At 41.2% G+C, this 21,001-nt stretch overlaps 1 protein-coding gene across 1 annotated transcript in view; it reads left to right on the top strand.

Annotated features, from left to right (window-relative positions):
• The first annotated feature begins 1,118 nt into the window (after positions 1–1,118).
• Positions 1,119–21,001, top strand: part of GPR63 (G protein-coupled receptor 63) — a 30,423-nt gene continuing 10,540 nt past the window's right edge. Inside the window, exons 1-2 of the mRNA XM_063389683.1 lie at positions 1,119–1,525; positions 18,700–18,785. The gene's annotated coding sequence lies outside the window, so the exon portion shown is untranslated. The remainder of the gene's footprint in view (positions 1,526–18,699; positions 18,786–21,001) is intronic.

Genomic DNA, 21,001 nt, shown 5'->3' with positions numbered 1-21,001 from the left:
TCAAGAATTTTATAAAGAAGACAGAAAGAATTGCTTTTTCTCTGCCTTGCAGTTCCCAGCCACAGCCTTGTGGGTGCAGGGCTGCCGAACTCAATCAAGAGTTGAACTCCTCAAAAATCAAAGCAGTATCAGTGCTTTGATTAGATGTAGCTGCTAGCATTCTGCTGGCATCCCATCAGCTGTATGCTTAAGAGATCCATTTGGGAGAACGAGAAGATTCCTTATTCTCCTCTTTAATGGTCTGAGTTCACTTTGCGCAGCTGTGATCTGATGTAGAGAGAGATGTGTTTGCTGGCAATCACGTAAATGCACTTTGAACAGGAATAGGGATTCTGAAAGACTTTTCCTTCAGACACCAAGCCATGTAAGAGAATACATGAAGAGAATTTACATCCTTTTATAGCCATTTGACATAGTCAGTCTTGGCACTAATACCTACTTATATATCAAAACAATTACTTAAAACTACATTAGCTACCCTGAACCGTGTAGACTTTGGCCTGAAACTATCATCTATGGCCCTGCCCTTCTCAGAATCAGTAGTCACCCTATCCCAGTTCGGAAGTGATATGGCTGCCAATGCCACATGCAATGCCACAACCCCAGCATTGCAACTGCATCCTATTTAAAAGATCCTCCTTACCAAGTTAGCTGTGTGGGCAATGAGGAGACATAACGGCTTGTCTTAGTCCTTAAAGATCTGCTGGCACAACCCTATGTAATAAAGTGACGCTTAATGATATATTAATTTTCCTTTTATGTGCGGTGGACTGCAGTAGCACTAAGCGCATACTGCATTTATGTCCCTGCCTGGCAGGAGGCTTGGCGCTCCTTTGCGTTTGTTAATCCTGCCTCTCAGCATCCTTTACCTGGATTTTTAAGGAGACGCCTCCAACTTTACAGGCACAGCCTGCTCGGCGCTGGGCGGCGAGAAATGGCACGGGGGTGTTGCGGATGTGCCGGGCGCAGCCTGCGCCGCCCGCGGGAGCGGGGCCGGGGCTGGCGCGGCCGCTCCGCCGGGAAGCGCCCACGGCCGCCGGGGGCGGCGGGAGCCGCCGGGCCGGAGCGTGCGCGCGCCCCCGGGAGGCGGGGCCGCGGCGCGGGCGGGGCTCTGCGGCGGCGGCGGGCGGGACGGGCGGCGCGGGGCGCGCTGCCGGCGGGCGGGCAGGGGCGGACGGAGCGGAGCGAAGGGAGGGAGGCAGGGAGGCGCTGGCTCCCCTGTCTGCTCCTCGGTCCGCCGATTCCGCGGCGCTGCCCTGGCAGCAGAGCCGCCGCCGAAGCAGATGGAGAGGTGGCGCTGAGCGGGCTGCCCTTCCCGGGAGTCGGCAGCCGAGGAGCGGCGCGGCGGGCGAGCAATGCCCCCCACTTCTCTGCTTGCGCTGCCCTTTCTCCTTGTCCTCCCGCTGCCGGCTCTGAAGCTTTTGTTTTCTCCGACCGCCGTGATGGCAGGAAACTTCCCGGAGGGATGGGCTCAGGCCGGGCTTGTGCTGCGCCGGGCTCCGCAGGACTCCGGCCACACCGTGAGGTGAGGCGAGGCGAGCGGCGGCGCGCCGCGGCAGTTCCGCGGGACCGCCGCTGCTCCGCCCGGCCGAGGGGCCGGGACGGGCGGCGGGACCGGGGAGAGAGTTGCGCTGGGGACCGCAGGGAGCGCCCACGGCTGTGCCGCTCTCCCCGGCCGCGGTCCCACCGCCGGGAAGGCGTTCTAGCCCTGGAGATCCGTGCCCGTGGGCCAGGACTGCTCCGGGGTCGGCGCCCCGAGGAGGCTGCGTGGGCACCGGGAGCCGGGCGCCTCTTCTCCCGGCGGGGCCGCCGGAGCCGTCGGCGGGCAGTGGGGGCGGGAGCGCCGCCGGAGCGGGGTGGGCGCGCTCGGCCGCGTCCCGGGGCCCGTGGAGCCGCCTGTGGGGGCTTCCTCCTCCCCCGGCGGCGGTGGGGCCGGGCGGGGGCCGCGCTTCCGGCGGGGTTCTGTCCCGGGAGGGGGCCTGGCTCCCACCGGCTCCCGGGACACTGCTCAGAGGCACGGGGCAGCTGTCTGCTCCCTGTCACCTGCTCGTCTGGCAGCTGCTCGTGCTCAAAGTCTTGAACATGCCGGTGTCGGTACGGAGTGTGCGTGTGGTTCCTGGACAAAAGAAATGGAAACGGCTCGGTTAGGTTTGATTGTTTCTCATCTACTTGAAAGAGTATGCGGTTTTTGTCCGGGTGTGCCACATGGTTTTCCAAACTTGTTTTGTAAAAGTCAGATGATACAGTGAAGCCTAGTGTGTGTAAATACATACATATATATATTTAACAAAGCATGTGATAAAGTTTTTCTTTTAAATTTAAAAAAAAAACCCCCACTTTTCCAAGGAAACAGTTCATTTACAGAAAGACACAGGTAACATAGGAATTTTCAATGGTCAGAGCTAGGCATGGCTGGAAAGTTAGATCTGTGCTCAGTAATGCTGTTAAACAAAATTGCTTGTCCTTACTGAAATGGATAGCGAATGCTTAAGCAGTGGCAAATGGTTTTTGCATAATGCATTTTCTGTGGGACATATTGCGCATTCTAACATTAGAGCAAAGGCGTCAGAGGCATCACATATGAAAAGGGCAGCTTTAAATAGATCATTTCGAGTTAACTGGAAGTGTAAAGAAATGTTGAAGAGATTTGTTTCGAGATTGGTAACACAGTATAGCTGCGTATTGTCATTTGTCAAATATGAGGGTTTTGTTGTTTTTGCACAGTTATATGTTGTGAAAATGTATTTACCAGTGTTGCTGTAGCTCCAGCACAACAATATAGACCCACTAGTAATTACGTTCTTAGTCTTCAAAATCAAATTTGGTAATGACTAGTAATTAGAAGAAAAATAATTTCTAAAGTATCTTCCCTTTGAAATATCTACTGCCAAATAATCAGCACTCTGATCATTCTCTTAGCTATTCTGTGTTACTCCATTCTTAGAGAGTAGCCTTCCTGTAAGAATACATTCTAAATGTACAAAACTTTTTTTCTTTAAGTGAGAAAATAAATGAGACTCTGGAAATTAGTAGTTTATATGCAATGTCATCCTACTCAGAGGAAGCAGTAAGAAGGCAAGATGAGCACTACAAGTTTCTAATTTTCTTCTTGTGTGCCACAATGCGTAGGTGACTTTTGTCAGGTGCTGCTGATCAGGCATTGCTTGTGTGCTTCATCATTGCATTTGCCACTTTTAAAATATTCCTCTAGGAATAATAGCAGATAAAGCTTGGAGAGGCTGTGATTGCTTCTCCGCAGTTAATGAAATGCACCCAAGACCATTTTCTGGTTCTGAGGCTAAGTGTGCTGTGGGTTAACCCTTGTCAATGCTGTTTAACTCTCTTGCCTTCCAGAACAGGAAATTTGCATGGGAGACCTGGCCTGTGTTACAAGGATGCTGTGCTGGTGTGTGACAGCTCAGCAGTCTGTGTGACAGTGAATTCCATTTCCAGGGAATGATTCCTGGCATTGCTTGGTTCACTGGTGTGGACATAATCTATCCATAATGTAGTCTATCTGCAGGTAGCCTCCCTTAACTCTGTACTCAATCGTAGTGATCTAATTTCCCTGCACTGAGAATCTCTGGCACTACAAAATGCTGCTTTTCATAGTCAGCTGCTTAGAAGTGCCAGGGCTGCTTTCTTCCTTTTTTCTCAGCTTGTGCATGTGGGTAAAGAGGGAGTAGATGAAAGCTTGGTGCTTTTCCCACTTGTCCATAAGGGAGAGGTAAAGAGGACCAGGAAGAGGCTTACATGACTTGTTCTGGTTGTCTGGGAATGTTCTCCCAGGGCAATGCATGTCCATAGGCAGTCCTGATGGCTAGATATGGAGGTTCATGGCCTGCAGTCACGTTGGACATCCATAATTATTTTGTTGCAAGTAGCAGGCTGAGCAAAGCAAGTTTGGTTGTTTTGTTTTGGGATTTTTTTTTTAATGCTCCAAAGGATGTCAGACTTAGTTGGTAAAAATGAGATGAGGGAATAGAAAGTGTAACTATCATCTAAGAAATCATACTTGTAGTATCCAGAAGTAGCGTTTCAGGTCAAAAATTGTCAGGTTGTGCTGCCTCTCATAGACATATAAAATACTTTAATGGAATGGTGTATTTTTCATCTCTGTAATTTGCTGGCAATCTTTATTTTGCTAACCTAGCTAGTAGCACAGTTTGAACTTGAATAGGAAAATTGTTTAACCATCTCGCTTCCAGCTGAGGATAATAATTAAGTAAACCTGAAGTATGTGATGGGACTGGGTTAATGCTCTACTTTCCCAAACAGGCAGCTTGGCACAGTGAAAATCCTGTTGATTTCGTTAGAATGAAACCTCATAAAATACAATTCTTAATACTGAGCTATTTCTGTGTGTAGTTAAGGAGAAAGGTGAGCTTTTTTCTTTTTTTTTTTTTCCCTGCCCATCTAAAAGAACTGGTTTGGTAAGGTGTACTTACACTGAAACGTGTGTTGGAGGTATCTGAGGAGTCCCACTAGTTTGAATGACGCTTTGAGAAATCTCTTCCATAACTGTAACCTAATTTACCTCAGTCTAGATGTTTATTATACACAAGCTGTGTTTAAAAGAATATTATCAAGACCACATAAGCACAGAAGAGCTTCAAAATATAAAGCTTTGAAGTAATGATGATGTGGCATGTGGGAACTGTGCCTTGTACTATCTAGGACCCAGTTTTTTTCAATATGCTTTGCATCTCAAATAAGGCAACCAGAATTAGTGACTGGTTATGATTTTTGCATCTCTCCTGAATTTTCTCCTCCTTGTAGTTACTAAAGCAAGGCTTGAATCATGTTGATTGAATATGACATGGTGTCATACAAAAATTTTGGAGAAAGCAAGGTTTTGAACACTTGTTCATCTTGATGAGCAATGCACCTTCTGAAAGAAGATGTATTCTTTGTGGGTAAGTAGTATTTAGTCGTGTAGTTAAATGTGACCCTATGTCACAGGGTTTAATTGAAGTCACAGGGTTTAACTGTTACTTCTCAAGTCTTCAGAGCTTGACTTTTGAACCTTAATTTTTAGCATAGTTTTTGGGTGTGTAATTTTCTCAGTGAATTTTTTTACCCCTAAAAGAAATGGAAGCACATGGTGTATTTTTTCTGGGATATCTTTGATCATTTCTGATGTCATTAGCAGAGTGAGAACCTCTACATGCCAGCTCAGGCTGTAACTTTCTAAAATGTAGTGGTAGGTCATGATACATGTGTGGATTGACAATCAAGAGGGATAGCAACCTTTATACATCTGTTATGAAATAACACACATTACCTCCTAATTTTTATAATATAATATAGCTGACTTGAAGCTTTGATGCACAATTCCCATTCTGTTTGCCATAGGGCAATGCCATCTGGTGACTTTACTGTTGTTTTCCCTGCAATATTCTACTTACCTGTTTCTTCCTGGGCTATCTTATTGCCCTGCTGCTTTCTACATTTTTCTGCCACATCCTTTTCTTTGTTGATTTAATAAATAATTTGTAGTTGCTAGTCACTTCATTTGGCCAGTGTGACTATTTTGTCCTAATCTAATGTGCAGCCCTATAGTTGCATGGGTCAGGTCAGCTGGCCAAGCAGATCAGGTCTAGAGAGCAAAGGGGAAACTGGCTTTCAGATCCAATGCTGGGATTTTGCAGGCTGTAGTGAGGATATAATCACTGTTATAACCTAGGTGAACTGAGGCTGGGGCACAGAACTACCGAATAATTGAGATTGGAGGAGACCTCTGGAGGTCAGGTAGGCCACCACTCTGCTCAGAGCTGAGTCTGGTTGAAAGTTAGATGAGGTTGCTCAGGGTCGCATCTACTTGAGTTTTAAATATCACAAAGGATGGAAATTATGCGGCCTGTGTGAGTAACCTGTTCCAATGTTTGACCACTGTCACTATGAAGTTTTTCCCTAAGGCCCAATTGAAGTTACCATATTCTAGCTTGTGTTGATTTTCCTGGGCCTTTGCTGAACCACCAAGAGGAATGAGGTTCTTGTGCTCTTAAAAGCAACAGATATTTTTATAATGCTTAATGGCACACTTTCTGTTAGGAATATAGAGAACTTTTGCCAAGTACATAAAAACCGATTCTGTTCCAGCCATGGTTGCACACCTTATTCAATAACAGGCTGATTAAATCAATTGGATTGCTTTTTTATTAATGGGGGCAAAATAAATCTTTTGGTAGGCTTGCTTTTTGAAACAGATCAGATGTTTGAAATTTCTTCTTTCTCACACGTGATCACGCATTGTGTTTTCCATCAGGTGACTGCCTCATTGTGTGTTGTGAATAGATGCTGGTGGTTTAGGAGATAAATCTAAATCTTCAAAGTGGCCTTCGGAAAGCCAACTATGTCATCTTGTAATTTTTTTTTCACCTTGTATGGTGTATGGACCCCTGCATAGTAAATTTAAACTCACTGACTTCAGGCTACTTTTGAGGGCTGTTAGAAGTTATCTGCAGAATATTACACTGACACTGAGGTAGTCTCAACTAGCCTTTCAGGCAGTCAGTGGGGAGAAAAATAAGCCTGTTCAGAAAGTAGTTTATTCTACTTCTGACAGTATTAGTTGCTCAGTGTCTCTCTGCTTTGTATCATTAGTGTCTCAATGGCTCTGAGCCTTTCTATCCAGCTTTCAGGACAGCTATGTTCAGGCAAGGTTAATTCTTAGTGAGTGCCTTTCCAGTCCTTTATTTTCTTGTCATTGCTCAATATATGATCACATGTCTATCTTGCAGCCTATTCTGAATTCTTAATTATTAACTTTGATGTGTGTTGCTTTAGAGGTGACGTTCATGTCTGTATCTCAGCTCCTTAGGAAAAGTTAAATTATCTTCATAACACTACTGTCTTGTGCAAGTTATCCTCCCTTTTAAAAAGACAAAAAGGTGATGGGGGGTGAGGGCAGAAAATTTCACAAACAAGCAGTGTTCAGTTTTGATTGCTTTGAGAACAAGGGGAAAACCATGCAACAAAGCAGAAGAAAAAGCATGTATTTTTAATGCAAATTGTAAAATAATAATCCTGTCTTTCTAAAACTGTCATAGAACTTCAAAACCTGATACTACTAAGAAGTGGTTATTGCTCCTAGTTTTCCACATCAGTAGTGTAATTCATAAAATTATCCCTTTCAAAAGATTGTACAAGATTCATTTTGTATAATGATAGAAAGAGACTGGTATCTTGTGAAAAATAGAGATTACTTTTGTTTTGTCAAAGACTTGAAATGTAATTTGGAAACACATTATATATCTTGATTGAGTTCTTATTTTCAGTAGATAATACTCCAACAAGCCTTTTATTACTTGATTATTTTGATTTTGACTCATGTCAGTTGTCACTTCTGAATTTTCTCTAGACTGTTTTCTTGAGTCTTACATGAGACTTGCAGATGTGTTTAAAAGCACTGAATGTAATATACAGATGATATTTTGATATTTCTAACTATATGTTCATATGCTTTTGCATATATAAACTCCAAAGTGCAGATAATGATTTAAAATTCATATCCAAATTTCCTATGCTTCATCCTATTACAAAAATTACTTTAGGAACCAAAGTAAAAAAACTCCAAACAAAAATCCAAACTTCCCGCATCTAGCCAAGACATGTTATGAGACATAGAAGAAATGTGTGCTGTATTTGTGCTTCCATTCTCTCAGTGCACACATGCCCACTGGTACCCCAGACCTTCATATGCTGGAGTACTCTGGGAAATTCATGTGGCCTGGAAAGGAACTACCGCTGTATTTTTGAAGCAAAACCAACTGAATTGCAGTGAAGCCTCCCACCACATGCCTTATTTCTGGTTTGAGGGGTTTGTGAGTTGGTAGAGCTGAGAAAAGCTAATTCTGTCCTTTACATGACTGAATTCATTCAGCATGTCTGCTCAAGCTCCAAGTGTGTCACTTATGATAAGGAGGTAACATTTAAAAGAAATTTGGCAATTTTTAATAATGACTCATAAAGGCATGTTGAGAGTATTTGTAACAGGGAGAACTTGTACGATGCACTGCTGATACTGGGACACCTGCATCTGCTGTCAGAAGTTTCCATTGCATTTGTTATGACAATAGGGATGGGGTTGAGTGCATTTGCTGACTGAAGTTAGGAGTGTTTTCCCTCCCTGTTCCCTTCATTTTGATAAGAAGGCAATTTCCGACTGCATTCATCTTTTCTGGAGATATCAAATCAAAGCATGAAATCTCAGGTAATAGCACCTATGCTGTTAAACCGTTAGATCCAAATGGACTGGATTAAATGTGTGTTTTCAAGGCTGCCACAAACGATAGACTTGAAAAAGCCTCTTCATGGTACACTGCCAATATGGTGATATACTTCAAGCTATTATCAGCAAGGCTGAAAATAAAATAGCCATGGGATATTCTCTCTGGTTTTTTGCACTGTTTGCAAAGTCTTTCTCTGTTCTTGGATATGTAGCTGTTTGGTAAAATAATCAGATTGTTTGTTTCTTGATAAATGAGTGTGAATTAGGCATTGGGTCAGAGACTGACCAGCTGCTTTGGTGGTATTCCAAGATTTCACACTTCTGAAACGATGGGAAAGATGGATTGTCTTGATTCTGTTAGTGTTTGTGGGATCCTGGCAAGCTCCAGAGCACGCTGAGGATGCCAGCATCTTAACTCCAGGAAAGGGGCCCTGGTGAATCACTCTTTGGGGAGGCTGGTGTCAGCTGCTGACAGGGCAATTTGTATAGTTTGCTGAAACTACAGAATTGCAGAATGTACCTATTAAGCATTATGTTACTTTTACATGGAAGCATGAGTCAGATTTTCAGGTAGACTGTTATAGGTACCCAGAGGTGTTCATATAAAATACTGTTACAAAACAAGAGAAGTAAAGTAGATAAATGAAATTATTTAGGTGAATTCACTTTCTAGAAATGCATGTTCTGTCTGACTGCTGAGTAAGCTTATGTGGTTACCTCAAAGCTGTGTTGAAATTAGGTGAGATCAGCTTCAGCCCTAGTGGGAGAAAAAGGAAGAGAGGGATGGGGTGTGTAAAACCAGATGCTGGTAAGGAAACAGGCTTCCTAAGGTCTGAGGTTGGGCTTCATGTTGATAAGCACTTACCAATTTTGCCAGACATTTCCAAAAGGCCTGCCCAGTTCAATGCTCAGCCTGCTCGATGGTCTCTCGTCATTGCTGCCAGCAGGGCAGGCAACGTGGGCTCGTGTGCCACGGCTGTACAGCTGAGGCACACAAGGTTATGCAGAACTGAAATGGCTCACTGCATGCCACAGGTATTCTGTGCATTAAAGACTGGCTTGCTGTTGATCAGTCTTTGAGATATTGGTGGTTCTATTCTACATAACTAGATACGTAGAATATCCTTTACAAGGTTGAAGTTGCCAAATTCATGCCAAGTGGTGTTTGTTTAAGATACAGTCTGTGATTTTAAGCTGTATCCATTCATCCTGGTGATAGAAGGTCTGATGTTATCCAGTTTCATTGGGAAATTGCTCGTTACACTCCAGTTTTTCACCTAGATTTCCTGAATATTTTGAATCTGTTATTTTTACACTCTTAATGTTTAAAGTTACTTTACTGTTGCGGACTGGATTTTTAGTTTAGTTTGTATAGATGATGTTTATAGTTTTAGATATAGTTTTATACAAAAAGTTGAAGAGTAAGTACTTTTAAGACAAGTGACTCTACTTTGTAATGTGATCAGTTTTCATTGGGGTGTTTTTGGCCACTGTCGTGGTTGGGGGGGGAGGTGAATTTTTCCAGGGGGATGTGGGCAGTCCAATCAGTGATCAGCTTTTCTGCTGGCACCTGGATTGGTCACTCGGAGGTTTGGACACGCCTCTGAGGACACAAAGAGTTAAAAGCAGGAGTCTAGGGGGTTCGGCCTCTTTTGGGTTCCGGTTTCAGCAGTGGAAACATCTCCTCTCCCCTGCTCAGCTCTGGGCTGAGTGGGGGAGGGGGAAGCCACGTGGCCAGGCTCAAGACAACCACGCGGTGGAACTAAAGTAAGCTGGGGCCCGGGGGGAGAAGAGAGTGGACAGGACTGGAACTGAGCTGCCCCGTCCAGGATGGAGGGGTGGAAAACTGTGGAAGTGCCTTCTGTGTGTGCTCACCCTCCTCCCTCCCCCCCAACCCCCCAGGGAGGAGGTGCCCAGCCACGTGGGATTTGCCCAGCCTGAGAGTGCCTTGAGCCTGCAGCCCTGCCGAAAGCTAGAAACTGTTAACCCTTGCTTGGCAGAAAGAAACTTTTCTTAGACATTGATTCTCATGACTGGTGATTTTGGAAAAAAAAAAGAGAAGGAAGCGGCCTGGGACCGAGGTGATAAAGCACGATTGAAGAAGGAACCTGATGGGCAAAGAATGAGAGGAGTAGCCTTGGAGCTGGACTTTTCTTGCATAATGTCAGCCATGGACTGAACTTGAGTCTCTTTTGAACATAAACTGCATTTTTGGGTGGATGCAGCTGCCCTTGCTTTTGCTACAGTGACTGGCACTTGAAGAGTTGGAGCGAGCAGAGAAGAGAGGGGGAGGGTGAGGTGGCACCCTCTGCCCTCAGGGCAGACCTGCTCCTGGAACCCCGGCCCCTGGGTAAAAAGGGGGAGAGCTCGGCATGCAGCATCCTTAAAAAGCCCTGTATGTAGTTTTGGCCTATGAGACAGCGGTGAGAGCGCTGGACATAGGAAAAAGAGAGTGTCACCCTGGCAGACCTCTCTGGGCAGTGCCACGGGTGACATGGAAACACATAAGGGGTGGACCCGTGTTTTCTGAAGAACAGTTTGTGGTGCGAGAGAGACTCCTCTCTCCCTTGCTGAATTGAAGATTAGTTTTTTTGAGTGGTGATTGTTTGATCTAAAACCCAAAGGTTGGTCTGTGAAAAGTGATGGGTGGGGAGGTAGAAACTGGGAGAAGAAATGTTCTAAGAAGTTTTTATTTCTGTCTCTGTGTGTGTTTAAGAGTATTTCTGTCCCTGTTCTTATGTAATTAATAAAGTTTTGGTGGGTTTTTTTTTTTGTTTTCAAGATTTAAGCCTGCTCTGCTCTGTTCCTGATCACATCCCACAGGAGTTGTTAGAGAAAAAACATATATTCATGGGTGCACTAACATCGGCCAGTGCAAACCCATGACAGCCACCATCAATGGCATTGCATACTAGGTGTTGAAAATTACTTCTCTTTGGAAAGTTTTAAGAGAACTGATTGACCAGGTGTGGTTCTGAAGGTCTCTTAAACTGGACATGATGAAACAAAGATGTAATATTTTCATTTCTGAAACTCTTGGTGAAAGATATTCTCAGTATGGGAACCAGCTTTTCAAGCTAGAGCAGTGAGGATTTGTGTATGTGTTTTAAGGACATTATTGCCTTTTCAGGTTCATTTATATGCTCAGTAATCACGATGACTGTTTAAAATATAAATGGTTTTGAGCCTATTTCCGGTGTATGGGAGGATATGGTTTGAGAATTTAGCTTTCTGCAGCCAGATGGATTATAATGTTGCTAAGGAAACAGACTATAAATGAAGTGGCAACTGGGTGTCCCTAGAATATCAGACTGCTTGAAGCTGGTATTTTAAACTCATTTAGGTGGGTAGCTAGATGATGTGATGAGAAGTTAATTTCCTGGCATTTTATGGTTCGTTAATTTTCATGGCTTTATTAGTATTTACAAAAGGTAGCTTAACTTCCCACTCAAACTACCTGGCATGCGGGTCACTGACCAAAAAATTGCTATGGAAATTAGAAAATGGACAGAAGCTGTACAGTGAAACAGGTTCTAAAATAATTCAAACTACTGACAAGTGGATAGATAAAAGTATACAAAGACCTGGCAGCAGTATGGTCTGACTGAAAAACTGATACGACGAAGTGAGCTGAGTTGCTTCAGAGTACTTGGGAATGAGCAGAGCTTCTACAGACCTGGTGAAGTTACGGGTTTTGAACTTTTGAACTTCATGTATAAACATCTATATTATAGCTATGTATTATCTATATTATATCTATATTACAGCTATTTGATATAGATACATGAATTTGCTCAGAGCAAGGGAATTAATGAATTTTGGTTTTGATACTTGCTCTGCCTGAGAAGATAACTTGTTCTTTTTTTCTTAGTGCTATTGCTGAAAATGTATCAGGTTTCCAGACCAGGGTTAATGACTCATACAGCAGAGGTGGTGGTTTTTGTGGGTTTTTTTCCTTATCAATGAAAAGGGCAAGCATACCTGAGCCATTCTAGCTAAGCATGCAGCTAATAGAGATAAAGACTTAAGTAAGCTGAGCCTGCAGGACAGACACCAACCTCTCCTATTGATAAGGTGATCTGGGAGGAGGACAGGCGATGGTTCAGTCTGTGGAGCTTCAGAAATTTGCCTTAGCTACTTCTGTAACAAAAAGGTCTGGAGAGCTCTTGGTAAGACTGAAAATGGTAAGAATTTGCCAAACAAAGATAGTTTGTAAGCTAAATATGAAGTGGAAGGCTAAGGAAGGTTTTCAAGTATGTACGGGTGATTGGTGGAATTTCCATTCTATGTGTTGTCAAATGAAATTAAACTGTTTCCAGTGAAACACATTCTGGAAAACATGTCATTGTTCCAACAGTGTTAGACCTTCTCAACATGCAATGTTTGAACTGTTACTTAGAGTACATTTAAGAGAACTGTTTCTGGTCTTTTCTGCCAGGCAGGCGACACAGGTCTTTGTGGAGATGGCTTTAAGGCACTGAAACTTTTCTCTCCATGACTGTCAAATGACTGGATTTATTGTGTTTATATGAGTGCTGTCAGTTTGCATACGGACCAGGATCTGCCACTGTCTTTTCACAGGAACAGTGAAACACTGTTGCTAGGCACAGACTAGAACTTCACAGCATGTAAAACATGACTTTTTCCTCTAAAATATCTACTTTGCTGAGGGGCTTTGGAACTGAGCAAATTTAATTGGCCTGGTGGCTGGGTGCTCCTGATGCCATGGATCTTTCCTATAAGGCACTCTCTGTGTGTTCATTGTGTGGTGGAAGGAGCAGTAGGACCCATGAGAAAGCTGTTGATAAAGAGCTTTTTTTTTTTTTTTTTTTCTCCTGAGTTGGAAATACAGGAGAAGCATCATGTCTGATTTTATGTGTGTTGGTTTTTGATGTCTTATGCTGAATAATGTTAATCTCAGCAGTATCATTGTGGTCTATAAAGAGAGCATAGAGGCAAGGGTTTGATTTTCTGATCTCAAGGCAGATGTCATTGCACTTGTTTTCCTATAAATCATGCCCATAACTTGGAGTTGTTTCTTACTTTTGTGTGTTCAGTGTTTTAAAAGGTTGATACAAGTCTCTTAGTCTGAATTTTTCAGCCGTTACTGAGTAGTTGTCTTTGAATTAGAAATTATATATTACATTTATGCTATTTAGAGTTATTCTGGGTGCAGGATGATAAATTCCATACAGTATTTTCTCAGGTTCAGTTTGATATTTAAATAAAGACTAAATAAAGTTCTCCATGACTTGAGAAACACTGTTTTTATTTGCAAAAGCCGTATTTAATGCATGAGCATACTTAAACAGCCTTTGGTTGAGTAAGGAAATACAATCTTTAGCTACCAAAGTGGAAGACAACAGGAAATGATGGATTACACCTTAATCCATTATTTGATTATTTAATCCTTAATACACCATAAGGTAATACTTCTCTTTGTAGGTTTGAGGGATTTGTGATGTTTTTTAGTTTTCAATGGGGTTTTTTTTGTTGGTTGTTGTGTTGTTCCTTTTGGGGGTGTGTATTATTTTCAGATTTTTGGTTTCTTATTTCTCTACCTTTTAAAAATAATGTCAAGATCCCTAACTTATTACTGAAGGAGCTTTTCCATGGAAAGAAACCTTTCTTAAATATGAAGTTTGTGAACTCAGAACTGTTATAATTATCTGTGGAAAGCATTTGATTTGGTCTTCTATTTGCTTAAGAGGTCCCAAGTAACACAGAACTAATGAGTAGTACAAAATCCCTTTGATTAACTGTTAATTTATTTGTAAAAAGGAATTATTAAGTACTTAAAAAATTATTCCTAAAAAGGATTTGAATTCTTCAGTTGATGCACATATTTTTTTGCTTTGCATTTTTATAATTTAAAAGCCCAGAAAAAATTGAAGTATTGATCTCTTTATTACATGAAAAAAGTGTGCTTTAAAAATCATCAGACTTGCTTATTTAAATGTTTTGGTTTGCAAATGTAATCAGGTTTTTTTTATCTCTTTGGGATGCATGGTACAAGCCCTGCTTGTTGGGTCTGTACAGAAATTGTCAGTGCCTGTATTGCACAGGGTCTGAATGTCTGTAATACATCATCTCACCCTGAGAGTTAAATTAAACGCTTAATTTAACTGTCTTTTAATCTCTAGCACGAATAGATTTCTTACTAGGATTGTTTCTCCAAAATAGTTACTGTCTTAAAAGTTTTATTCCAGTTGGCTGACAGGACTAAAAAAATAATTCTGAAGCTATCAAATCAATGAGATGGCACAGGTAACTATCAAGAGTTTGATAATTTATTTATTCTCTGTTTCTGTATTAGGACAAGTAAGTTACTATTGTAACATGTAGCTGATTTTTAATAGACTAATTTAGACTAAAAGCAGAGGAAAAAAATCAAAGGAACCTTATAACTTAGATTATTTTCTTGTTTTAATCCTTTAATGTTTGTCTTTGGTTGAATAGAGATGATAATAAGTAGTGGAAATATATGCACATGTGTATATGTATGAGAAGAAAGGTTTAAATATAAATAGGCATATAAAGTAAATCTTGGCTTAGTTCTCAGCTAAATATTACCATTGCAGCCTTTGAGCACTCTCAGAGCAGGATGCTGTGAGTGGGAGTCAACTCATTTCACTTGCTACCATCACCTCTTCCATGTGAGCCAAGTGCCAAGAAGTGCAGTTCATAACCCTGGTATTGCAGCAGCAAGACTCCTGGGCAGGCACAGAACTTGGCTCTAGCATGGCCTGAATCTCTGAGGGAAAAGCAGAAGCAGGGCTGATCACTTTGCTGTGGGAGCTAAATCAAATCCCAGGAACTTGTGGGCAGCACACTGTGTGAAGAGTGTACTCATCTGGTCATTTTAATCACTTTTTCATTAGCATCCCTGCATCTTTTTATAAAGAGATGAATTTTTGTTAAAATAAATTTTGTTTCAAGGAACAGGTATGTTTCTGTGGGAGAGACAGCTTAAATTCCACCAGCATAGAGTGCTGCTGCTGGCATTACCATTTTTATAAGCTGAATTTTGTAAGCCCTTGCTTACAAAAGAAGACAGTGTGGAACAGCTGTTGTCCAAACTACTGACAAAAAAATTCATCTTCCCCTGTTTTTAGTAGAAGGCAATGCAATAATGTATGTTTGGTATACCAGGGCACTATAGAGGAAGTAACAATGATGTAAAGCAAGGAGCCTTTAGATCTTAACCTTAGGGTATATGAAGGTGGAACATTTTCACAGAGCTCAGTCTTTCATTCTGAGAATATAGTGGAGAAGTTTCTGTAATGGCTTTGAAAAGCCAAAATAGCCTTAGGACAACTCTCTTAAAGCTTTTTGACTTGAAGCAGACTTTTTTACTTGCTTATTATCTTCTGATGGACTGACTCGTGAAGGAGGTAAGCTTTCGATATTTCACTTCATGTTGCCTGCTATTTGATGTAGTATCCCAAGAAAATATTAAGAAAACTTGGTAAAATATGGCTATAGGCTAGGCATGAGCAGATGCAGAGAATTGTCAGTAAAGTACATAACAAAATTACAGCTCACTTGAAAAGAAATTTCATAATATTTCTGATCTTCTCCAGGCTCTTGCTAAGTCTTTAATGTAATCTGAATACTTGTGGGAAACAGCTTTAAGTTTAATTATGTTTAGGATCTTCGTGATTTTAGTTCCACTATTTCAGTTCTTCAGAAATGACAGCTCCTGGTTTGGGGAATCAAAGTAAGATGCAACTTTTTCTATGATCATCAATAAGTACAGGTTTTGCACCATTCTTGCTTGTGGCACAGGACTGATTGTCTTGAATTAAAATACCTCTTAGTATGCAGAAGCTAAATCTATGTCTTCAGCCTTGATCTGTGATACAACTCAGCAGAAAATGGGGGATGAGAACAAGAACAAGGAGGACAGGACCACTCCCCAATTCCTCCATCTTGCCTCTTCAAGCCCATATACTAAAAATCCTAGATTCTACATTTATACTCTGTGATAAACTAATTACTACTTATTTTGAATTCTTTCGGCTTGTGATTCTTCATACAACGTGGGCATTCACTCCCATGGCCAGGGATCAGAGGCAGTGTCCTCCTGGGCTCTGTGTGAGGCTGGCTGACTCCCCTGTACAGATCCCAGACCCCCCCTGTCCGGTCTCCAAACCCTCCAGGGTGGCCAGAGGGATGTCCTGGACTCCGACACCCAGCATCTCACAGCTTGAGGCCAGAAATGTGAAGCTTTTCATTTGTTTGCCAGGGTCTGTTTTAGTCCAGTTTATTCCTTCTGCTTTGGGACTGGGGAGCTGGGTTCAGCAGTGAGTGAATGAGGGAGGAAAAGGTCAGGACTACCCTTTCAGCAGCTCTGCCAAGTCTAAATGCTGATATCATCAAGGTTGTCATTCCAGAAGTAGAGCTCTTTGCAGGATCAGGAGTCCTTCCACTCAAATTTCATGAAAGGTTACAAAGCTTTTCCCCTCTGTCAGTAGAAAAAAACCCTGGCTAGTCATTTATAATGGAGTGGGAAAAAAGAGAATTTCATTATGAAACAGTGTTAACCCCTAACTGTCAATAGAAAACTACCCAAAGCAATCTTGCCTAGCAAGCTCTGCAAGGTACTCCAATTTAATAAAGTTTTCCAGATTCACTTTGAAGAAGTACTTCTGGTTTTTTCCTTCTTGGAGGCTTGAAATGAAAGAACTTCCTATCTCATCGTAATGTTTCAGATACTTGTCTAAACTGATTTTAAAGATACTTTTATTTTAGTGAGAGTTGGGAATATTTCCTATGATCGTGTAAGTAGAGATTGGAAATGGCTCTTGTGTCAGAGGATGCACTTGTGTGTTGGGAAGGTCTTACAGGTTGTTGAGGTATTTAATTTTGTCCAGGCTCCCGGTAGTTTTCTGCCTTCTTGCAAACCTGTTCACTTCTTTGACACTTCAGAAAGGAGAAGAGGGAAGATTATCAGTTCATCTTCCTTACGTCACTAAAGAGGGAACAAACCAAATGGAGAAAGTCTACAGTAATCCAATGGGTATATTACATCTCTGTTGTCATAGGTATATCTGAGAATTGTTTTCCTTCCCTCTTTGTTCTGTGGAATAAATGCAAAGACCAAATTTTCATGGAAAACAACTTGTACTAATAGATTATCAGAAAAATCTTTCAGACAGCGGCTTCCCTTGTGGCTAGCTAATGTTTTCAGCAGAAGGCAGATGTCTCAGCAGACTCCAGTCTGGCAAATCAAGCCTTCTGTTTTGGGTGTTTGAAATCCGTGTTGAGTTGGCTGCAGATACAGAACCTCAGCACTGAGTGATCAGAGGGGTCAGTACATTATGGATGCCAGTAGAGTGCAGCCTGTTGTTACTGCTTCCCTTGCTGAAGCCCATCATAACCTCATTGGTTGGTTTGTCCTTTAGCCCCTGTGTGCATCATTTATTTAGAAACCTGTTCCTGAAGGATCCTGGTATCTTTTGTTCCAGTGTGGAAGTGACTTAGAGATGTTCCTAAAGCTTATTCTTGCAGAAATTAAGTTATGTAGCTGTTTAAAAACAAACATGTAAAGTGTCTTCATGTATTTGTCCCCTTGATAAATATATATAAACAATACTTATAAATTAATTAGGTCACTTAAAACTATTAGTGTGACAGACTCAGTTTTCAAGGCTCACTGAAATTTTTTGCCTTCCTTCTAAGATTATAAGGAAAAGCTACCTTGTAAACTGACATTCTCAGTTAAGAACTGATGATAACTGATTCTGTCATGAACTCATGGTAGAATATGCAGCTTTTTACCTACGTTAGACCCAGTTTGCAGAAATAATTTAACTATCTGAGGTATATTAGCAGTGTGATGATGATTAATTGGTACAAGCACATGTAAAGGAAGTGCTGAGATCCTGCACAGAAACTTCAATGATGTATTCTTCCTCTCTAGAACTGTTTTCTTGTCCTTTGTTTTTCCAAGGCTGTTATCTTTGCTGTTTGGAGAAAATTTATTTATCTTCTTTATGGTGCTCAGTAGTAGATTTAAATGTTATTGTTTTGAGGATCTTTAGGGATATAAAGATCAGGATCCCAATGGGTTAAGGGTAAGAATTTATTTTGATAGATCCAGTGAGACTCACAGCAGCTGGCTGCTGTGTGTGTGCTTGTCTACAGGTGAAATAAACACAGCTGAATGAGACCTGGCATGATGTGTTACTCCAGCCCTGACAGATTCTAGTATGAAATGGTGAGATCCTTATGATCCACAGGTGACATAGCTGAGTATCTCTTTGGTTTGATGAAACTGTGATGCCTTAGTCCTTCCTATCCCTTCTGCCAAAAAAGGGGGCATGCAATCTGCCTTCTGTCAGGAGACAGAGCATATTCTACTTCTCCTAATAAAACTAAAGTTTTATTGCAGTACAGGGAAAATTTTGCTATTCTGCTCTTGTCTTGCCTTGAATGTAAATATGTCACCTTTTTTTTCGCAGGTTATTTGGGAAGAGAATAATTAGCTGAACAAAACGGCACAAGATGACTTATGATTCCTGTTTTTCATGGGAGCCTGTCTGGATTGGTATGCTTTGGGTTTTGTGTGTTGGGTGTTTCGTTTTTGCCACACTGACATATATTGATTGCATGTGTAATTCAAAGATCCACTTAAAATTTAGGAATCCAGTCTTTTAGGAAGCTTTCAACTTGTTAGTTGCATGTTAATAACTAGGCAGAGACTATGAATTAAAATAGTATGTTTTCAATAATGTTCAGTATTTACTGTTGTTCCGGGTACTACAATGCTCACTCAGCTCTTCACCATGATTATGGTTAATGTGACCATTGAACTAGTGGGAAAGTTAGAAGTCAGGGGAAGTAAGAACTAGAAATGAACCTAGAACTGCCCAAATCCTTTCACGTGATCTGCAAATTGAGAACATGGCTTTTCCCAAGAGCTAAGAAAATGAAATTATTTTTTACATTTTGATTGTTTGTGGTGTACAGTAGTGATAATGATTACCATGACTGACGTTTCTCGACAGTTAATGGCTCTCTGAATGAAGTTCATAAGGAAATATCATCGAGAGGGCAATTAGTTGTACCAAATGACCCAAAGCACAGGTGGCTGTTTCCCACAGTACTTCCCTATGAAAATTGCCACAGCAGTGTTCATAGAGTGGAAAAAAGAACAATTTCCTAAATGAAAGTAATGCCTCTTGTGAATAGTTTTTTGGGTCATCTACTCATGCAGTGTAGTTGATTAGTTTCAATTTAGGTTATGTGTAAATAGGTATTAAAACTGAAAACTGCTGGTTCCTTTTAGGTGAGTAAGAACATTGTCCCTGCTGCTTTGTGCTCTGAGTCATTCTTTTCACTGGTGTTAGCAGAAAGGATTCCACTGTAACATGTTCCTGCCTGTGCCGAATTGCATAGGAAGCAATGCTTGATTTGTATTTAGAGGGGTGTATGTCCTGGGCTGCTTTGTACTATAATATGGTGTCAGAGAGCACATACTCAAGTATTTTCTTGTGGCACATAAATTCTTTTGAAAACAAAATAAGCCCATGTCCTTCATGCTTCTTTTTATTGTTTTTCCCCTAAGAATATTTTGCTTTTGAAATGTTTTTTATGTTGCAAAAAGTCACTTTTTCCTGAAGTTTGCCTGTAAAATAAAACCATCAATAGTAGCTATAAAGCATGCAGAAGCTTCTGGGACCACTTAAAATATCCCAAAGAAATAGGATCACTGTACCAGGCAGTGCTGCCATCAGATTTCTGAATAAGAATGATTTTTATGTGCTGGATGAAATCTTGGTGCTGGTCAGTGTTGCCATATGCTTGTTTTTAGCAGATAAATTTATTAAGTCAGTGAACATTTTGGCAGCTGTTCATAGTGTGTTCTGATCTGCATTAAACTTAACTATTATTATGGCACTGTTATTTTCCCTCTTTTGTCTTTTTTGCAGTTCCTGGCTTTGATTAATGTCAGCTTTGCATATAACATATAATCTTTTCTTTCCAGTGGAGCATGTTATCCGAATTTTGAACAGGAACCTTTTAGCTTCTAAAGCTGTTAAAAACAGACACCATAGTTCTAGCAATAATTATATTTGATGAATGGAATTTGTGTGTTATTTGGCTTTAAGTATGTACTTCATTGAAATAATTGTGTCTATTATGTTCCATAAAAAGAAAGTTGTATATGAGTGAGAACCTTGCTTGAGAGAAAATGTGCATACACAGTAAATTTCAGCACTGAAATTGAAAAAAGTGATTGTGTGGAGTTCTTTGCATCTGAAAAGAATCTGTGAGAGTATATGTTCCAAAAGTGAGAATGCTGTGACAAAAAGGTACCTATCTGCCTCTTGCTTGAGTACCTGATCATCAGTAGATTTACCTATTTAAACTATCAAAGCATGGCTGTCTTTTACCAGCTGTGTGATTACCATTCAGCGAGGACTGGGGCTTTGAAATTACAGAACCTGCCTTTCTCAAAGAACGAGTGAGGACTGAAATGCTGTTGCTGTGAAATTATCTTATTGGTTTCTTTCGTCTTATATTTCTATCTTTACATAATTTTGGAGAAGTTGGAAGGGTAGGAAGAAGGGTGGAGGCACATGTTTAATAATCATGTGCATGGTCATAGAAGAAAGCCAGGAAGAAAAAAAAGGGAGAAAAATTCATATATGGTGGCAACAGAAGGGAACCTCTTGAGCTTATTAGCTGAATTGGTCAGTAACTTACATGAAGGATGATAGCCAAGAAAGAGCATTGCCTGCAGGTTAGATAAGAGTAAAT

The sequence above is a fragment of the Prinia subflava genome, chromosome 2, assembly GCF_021018805.1.
Source record: "Prinia subflava isolate CZ2003 ecotype Zambia chromosome 2, Cam_Psub_1.2, whole genome shotgun sequence".
In the NCBI taxonomy this organism is placed as follows: domain Eukaryota; kingdom Metazoa; phylum Chordata; class Aves; order Passeriformes; family Cisticolidae; genus Prinia; species Prinia subflava.
Note: the sequence above shows the minus strand (reverse complement) of the source record. Positions and strands in the feature narration are given on the sequence as shown.